Source organism: Mandrillus leucophaeus, unplaced genomic scaffold (assembly GCF_000951045.1).
Source record: "Mandrillus leucophaeus isolate KB7577 unplaced genomic scaffold, Mleu.le_1.0 Scaffold879, whole genome shotgun sequence".
NCBI classification, from domain to species: Eukaryota; Metazoa; Chordata; class Mammalia; order Primates; family Cercopithecidae; genus Mandrillus; species Mandrillus leucophaeus.
Window position 1 is genome coordinate 858,505 of NW_012109574.1, and position 7,044 is coordinate 865,548.

A 7,044-nucleotide genomic window follows, 5' to 3' on the forward strand; every position below is an offset into this window, starting at 1 on the left:
TAGCCAGGATGGTCTCGATCTCCTGACCTCGTGATCCGCCCGCCTCGGCCTCCCAAAGTGCTGGGATTACAGGCGTGAGCCACTGTGCCCGGCCTGTATCATGTTTTATATGTGAAATATTTCTTACACTTTTAGTTAAGTGGAGGATCTACTAGAATATGTAGATTTTCAAAACTTGCAAAGACATCAAATTATTAAGTTATATTGATACACTATTAAAATCAAGAATTTGAATAAATCTTACCATCAGCCTGATTCTCAACACAGTAAATAAAATATTGCAAACACAATTCCACATATAACAGCATTTAATAACTGGTAAATGTAGATGAAAATGCAGTCAGTATCAGAGAACCTGTTTATTATATCACTAACTTAATTGTCAGTGGTCTTTTCTAAAATCAAGTTACTAAAGACACTAGAGAAATCCACATTAATATCCTCAGATTTTTAAACTGAGTAAGACGTTCAGAAAAAAAATTATGTACATTTCAGAATACCAGACAGTGATAAATTTTGTCTCTCTTTCTGTTAAAATTTGGGACAGAAGAAAAGATTCTACACTCAGATTTGGAGGCTCTGCTTCCAGTTCTGCCAATGAGATCATTTCCTTTACATATCTGTATTTCATTTCTTTGTTAGTAAAAAGAGAGTAAGAATATCTGTTCCCACTTAACACAGGGTTGCTGTAAAGGTCAAATGAGATAATGCTGAAAAAAAATCAAGTACTAGATAAAAGGAGGGTGGTTGCTTCCTCCCCTTCCTAACTCTACTGATGTGGCCTTGAGAAGCCATGAAGGGTGAAGAAGGAGCCAGAGAAACTGATCAAAGGAGGTAAAGAGCTCCTGAGGGCAAACCGAGTTGAAGATGGAGCTGGGGGAAGAGACAGGCAAAAAACAGATGGGAGTCAAAACAAAGCAGCCACCAGACACTAACCAGTCCCTGTGCTGAACAGCATGGTGATGGGGGGGCGCGTAGGAAAGCAGAAAAGCAAGCATTCCCAAACAGCGGGCACTCGAAAGAAAATACTGGCCCCCGTGGGGAAGGCATTCTAAGAAGGCTTTGGGTTGGGGTGACAGAATAGGGTCCCATATGAAGGTAACATTTGGAGAAATCTGGATCCTCCTTAAGAAAGACGGGTGAGAAGTTGAAGGGAACGAAGCCAAGCCCCGTGTTGACAGTAGATGACTGCACTGCACAAGGAAGCTGGTGTTGCTGTCTGTTTTAGCAATATGGTGGGTTTAAAAAAAAAAAAAAACCAAACAGACTAGGATTCCTGTCCCAGAACTGCCTCTAGCTAGTACTGTGAATTTAGAAGATTAACCTCATCTTGGTTTCCTGCATTTCTTGAAGTATAAAATGAGCTGGACTGGATAATTCCTAAGATGCTCCGAGGTTAAAAATCACAACAGACGTGGTGGGTCACACCCACCATCAACATGTACCACTGACTGGGCTAATTGCTGAGTGCTAAGCACTGTCCTAAGAATAACGTCCAATGGACTGATCTTTAAGAGATATGAAAGTGCGCGTCAGGAGTAAAGCCAAAAATGTTGGGGGAAATCTCATGAGATCTCAGGGGGCCAAAACACAAGCAGGAAGTTTCACTTCTACAAGTGGAGCCGCTACTGCCAGCATGCTCTGACTCAACAGCAGACCTCCAAAATGCACTCATGACCTAGGCAGTTCCATTTCACAGACAACGTTGTTTAAACACAAATATTTGGGATGGTTTTAACTATGTGAATACTGAAGGCTATACTGAAAACTGCCTGATGTGGCATAAATAACTAGTAATGAACAATCAATACATCATGTACTTATCCATCCACTCAACACATATTTATATGCTAAGTGCTAGCCACTATTCTAGACACTTATATCAATGGACAAAGCAAATAAATCTCTGTAATTTCACAGTGCTTACAGTCTAGCAGAGGGCACAGATCGACAATAAACATAAGTCAATTCTGGGTTTACAATAAAAGTGTTAAGTGCAATGGAAAAAAAGATGTGGATCGGGTGGTGGGTGGGGAGCACAGGTGCCACAATTTTAAATAAGATGATCACAGGCCTTGTTGAGAAAGTGGCTGTGAACAAAGATGGGAAGGGTCTAAGATGGGAAGGGTCTCTGGGAGTCTGCTCCCTACCGCGCAGGTTCTAGCGGAAGAGCATTCTAAGGATGACATGCCCTAGACAACGCCTGAGCCAGTGTGAGCGTGCCTGTCAGTGCAGCGACCAGCTGTGGGATCCATCCTTACGGCCTCCTGCAGGACTCTGGCAGTGGAGGAAATGTTCATTTGAGGCTAGACCTCAGGAATTCGGGTGCCAAAAGTGGCCTCAGAAGACAAATCTGGCACTTATGACAGACTAACTCAGAGAGGGCTGACTGTTATTTAGGAAGATGAGGCGCTTTGTTAGTGCATGATGACTGTTACTTTCATGTTCTATTTTCATTATCAGTTTTGCGGGTTGCCTTCATTTTCCCTCTTTTCTAAACACATCATTTGGACATAAAGCTAAAGACGCAAAATTCTAAAACTGTTCAATGGATGTGTTATTGTTAACCTGATCATGGGTAAGATGCCACCTTGCCTACATCTTAAACATCAGCAGGTATCTCACCAACTGCAGCCTGTCTTCCTTGAAATTTCCTTTAAGGGCATGACCAGGTCAGACAGTGACTGATGCAGGTCTAATAATTTTATTTCTGTGTATAGTCTGTGGACAAACACTTTTTTATTGACAAGAATTTCCATATTGTTGACTGTATTCATGAACATGATTATAAATGTATAAATAAACAAAACTAGTTCTTTTAAGCAGCTCTGCTTAATGGATTCAATGAAACATCAGAAATACTGGCTGTAGCATCACTTAGCTGTAGAATGTTAATGGGTTTCTCACCGAGACAGCTTTTTAAAATATCAATAACTCAAAAGCATTTGATGTGTTTATCAAAATACTTTATTTTGCTTTCTCCTTTCTTGTAACTGTCCTGATATGTGTGTATGTATATGTATATATATTTTATTCTGGTCATGTCTGAACTTGGCTGACCATCAAAACAACTTGAGAATTTTTTTAAAGGTAGTGATTTCTAGGCCCTATTCCAGAGCTAGTTAATCTAAATCTGTGAGATCAGGACCCAAGAGTCTATTAAAATATGTAGTATGTCTGTATCAATAAGCTCTGAAGATTGATTCTGAAGTTCAGCAGGGTTTAGGAATCACCGGCGTAATTTACTACTTTGTGACCCCAAATAATATTCTATGTGTATAGTTCATGGTTCCATATGTGGCAAGTCCAGACTCAATTCCTTCTTCCCCTAACTTATTCACCAATGATAAACTGTAGACAGATACCACTACTGTCAGTTCCTGTACTTTACTTTTGAGGGTGCTGTACCGCAGCATATTAAAAGGTCATACTTCATGTGAATTTTAACATGCCGTTATCTTCTTAGTGATAAGCAGGTGGAAATATAATTCTCTTTGAATTTAGAAATGAGAGTCAGAAAGGCTTTTCTAAGTCCCCTCATTCAACTTTTCACCCAATGTTAAAATCATCTACCAAGAGAGTCCCAAGGCAAACAGTCAAAAAAACTGATGCTTCAATTACTTCCATGATAAACTTACCAAACGGCTTTGGAGCTTATGTCTGAACATTTTTAGTGACATGGAACTCATACCTACAGGCAACCCATTTTGTACTGTCGGGTCTGTTAAAAGTTAGTGTTAAAAAGTCAGAGTTTAAAAGTTTACCTGTATATAAGGAACTGTGATCTGTAACACCCTGCCCCTTCTTCTCACAGATTCTAGTTCTTTTACCCTTTAGAATGTAGAAATCTTTTCCCCAACGTGAATATAGGTCCCTCCTACTCTTGCTCAAATTAAGTAAGTCATGATTTTAAAAAAATACCCAGCAATACTTAATAGGAAACAAAAAAACATTTTTTTACATTCTTAATCTCGGCTCTGTGAGAATGATCACTATAACTATTTTGATGTCTACCATTCCAAATTATTTTCATATATATATATATATATATATATCAATATAAGTATAGCTATAGCTTTTATAAAAGGAGATTACACCAATTACATTTGGTAACTTCAATTTCCACTATTACAAAGCTTTCCATTTTAATAAATAATATGTATCATATTAATGGCTAGGTAGTATTCCATTTTATAGAATCTATAACTGTACCATAATTTAATTATCTGTACTCCATTAGTGTATATGAATGTCCCCACCCCCATTTTTGGCTAAAATAAACAGCAATCTGATCAACTACACCTAGAAGTGTGATTTCTGCCTCAAAGGGTATACATTATACACACACACACACACACATATATATCTCACATATGTGTTTATACCTATAATCTTTTGCATACCTTTTGAGCCAGAAAAATCATATTCTTAGGTTAGTTCATCAAATTGCCCTGTAAACATAGACACACACAAAATTTCAGTGAACATCTAGAAATTTATACTAAAACCAACAGTGCTTAAGAATGCCTGTTTCCCTATCCTTGGGATTTGTATTTATAATCTTTTAATAAAGTGTTATGGGAGTTTTGAAGAAAGAGAATTGTTTTTGGTTAGGACTTGAAGGCTTCTACCACAGCTTGCTAGCATGAAACATCAATACTGCTTGTAAGGATGAAAAACATGAGCTAAGTAAACCTGCACTCTTCCTCCAACCTGACCTGTTTTGAAGCGACTAAATATTTCATCTTAAAAGGGCATTTCTGGTAATTTAGCTCGAATAATGAAAGAAAACCACAGTCCTTTGCTCTGATGTCCTGTCGGTTTCAGAATGCATACTGAAGATGAACAGAGAGAAATGTGTAAATGTAATGTAAAAAGTAAGGAGAGTAATGATACCAAGAAGATATTCAAAACTATTAGGAATATCTCAACCAATAAAATCTGTTTTCATAGAAACTGAGTGTTGATATTATATCAGAACAGATTCCTAATGCTTTGATTGTGATAGACCAACTGATGATGGAAATGCAACTCACAGCCATTTTAAATGTTTTATTAAAAAACCACTTGAGAATTTCTATTGTGGCATGGATTGCATAAGCCCATTAAAGTGCTTATCTCCTGCTGATTACAAATAAAAACTCAGGACAAAATACAAAAAACAATTACCAAAGAACTCTAAAAAGTAAAGAGAAAAAAGCAGTTTGGGGAAGGGAACCAACACCTGAAGAAGAAAGAGACCTACATGCAGGTGAGTTTCCTGGTTTTCCCGTCTTTTTTCTTGTGGCCTTGAGCTGAGGGTGGGCACTCAGTGTTGCACACAGACAACTAGAACTCTGGGAGATTGTCTTTAACCAGAAGATCAGAGTAAAGGGCCCTTTGAGCTTGAGTATGTGTATGGGCTGAAAATCCTCATTTTTTTTCCTTCTTATTTCACAGCTCACCTAGAGTGAGTAATAGCAGAGCTGGGGCAGTAGGCGGTGCCAGTAGCTAAAACTTCATTAGAAATCTGTCTTTCTGACTAAAGAATTGGGAAATGGGCCCTCAGTCCTGAAGAGGGTGGGAGAAATCCCCAGTACACTTCCTTCTCTTTTTCTCTTCCCATTTTACCAGAAAGATGACCCCAATTGCAAGAACTGTGTGGCGGTGCAGAAAGCTAAAACTTTGAAACACCATGTTTCTGGCCAGACCAACAACGGGCTCTTGTGATCTAAAGAGAACAGGAGGAATCCCAGAGATCCCTCCAAAGAGGAGAAAGCTAGAGAAAAAGATTCCCTAATTTTGTGTATGAATCAACATAAGCTAATATGAGCTGTGTATGACTAGGAAGACTCAAAGCAGTATAACAAAGGTTAAAGAACCAAACTACAATTTAAACCACTACCTACGTCTCAGACTAGCTAGTGAGTGGTTGTATACACACTAGACAGCATAGTAAAGGCTTTGAAAATTGAACTGATATCGGAATCATCTTCCAAACAAGATGTAAGAACAAAGGGCCATGATCTTAGTTTGGAAATCAGGAGGGGAAAGCTCATTACCCTATGCCCTGCCGAATGGCCTGCCTTTGATGTGGGGTGGCCACCCGAAGGGATGTTCCGACTTGCTGTCATCACTAAAGTCCAAGATTTTCCTACCTGGGCGTGCGGGCCACTTGGATCAAATCCCATATATCCTCATATGGCAGGACCTTGTTGAGAACCCGCCCCCTTGGCTGTCACCTTTCCAATTGGCCCCTGAACCTTGTAAGGCACTGGTTGCTCGGCCGCTAAAATCCAAGCAACCAACTGCCCCCCCATCCTGTTCTACCTGATAGTGGGGACCCACTGTTCACAGAACCCCCTCCGTACCCCTCCGGGCCCCAGGCCCCAGCCCCCTGGGCTGAGCTGCGGGAAGGAGCAGGCGGACGGGAGGCGGCCGGCACACACGGGCCCGCTGAAAGGGAAAGTAACTTTGAAGGGCCGACGGGGCGGACGCGAGGGCGCACTTTGCGGGCTAGCCACCCCCAGCCGCCTGACTCCACGGTGGCTTTACCCCTTCGGGAAATAGGACCCCCAGATGACACGGGAATCCCCAGGCTCCAGTACTGGCCATTCTCTACCAGTGATCTGTATAACTGGAAGACCCAGAGTACTCGGTTTTCAGACAACCCCAAAGATTTAATGGCTTTACTGGATAGTGTCATGTTCACCCACCAGCCCACTTGGGATGATTGTCAGCAGCTCCTCCGAATCTTGTTCACAACAGAGGAGCGCGAGAGAATACAGGCCGGCGTGGCGTGGGACTACAACACGGCAGAAGGTAGGGGATGGCTACGCCTTTATCGCCAGACTCTAATGGCGGGTCTCCGGGCAGCTGCTCGCAAGCCCACTAATTTGGCTAAAGTATACTCTGCTCTGCAGGGAAAGACAGAGAGCCCAGCTACCTACTTAGAAAGATTAATGGAAGCTTTTAGACAGTACACCCCCATAGACCCAGAGGCTCCAGGAAGTCAGGCAGCTGTTGTAATGTCTTTCGTAAATCAGGCAGCCCCAGTAACTTTAC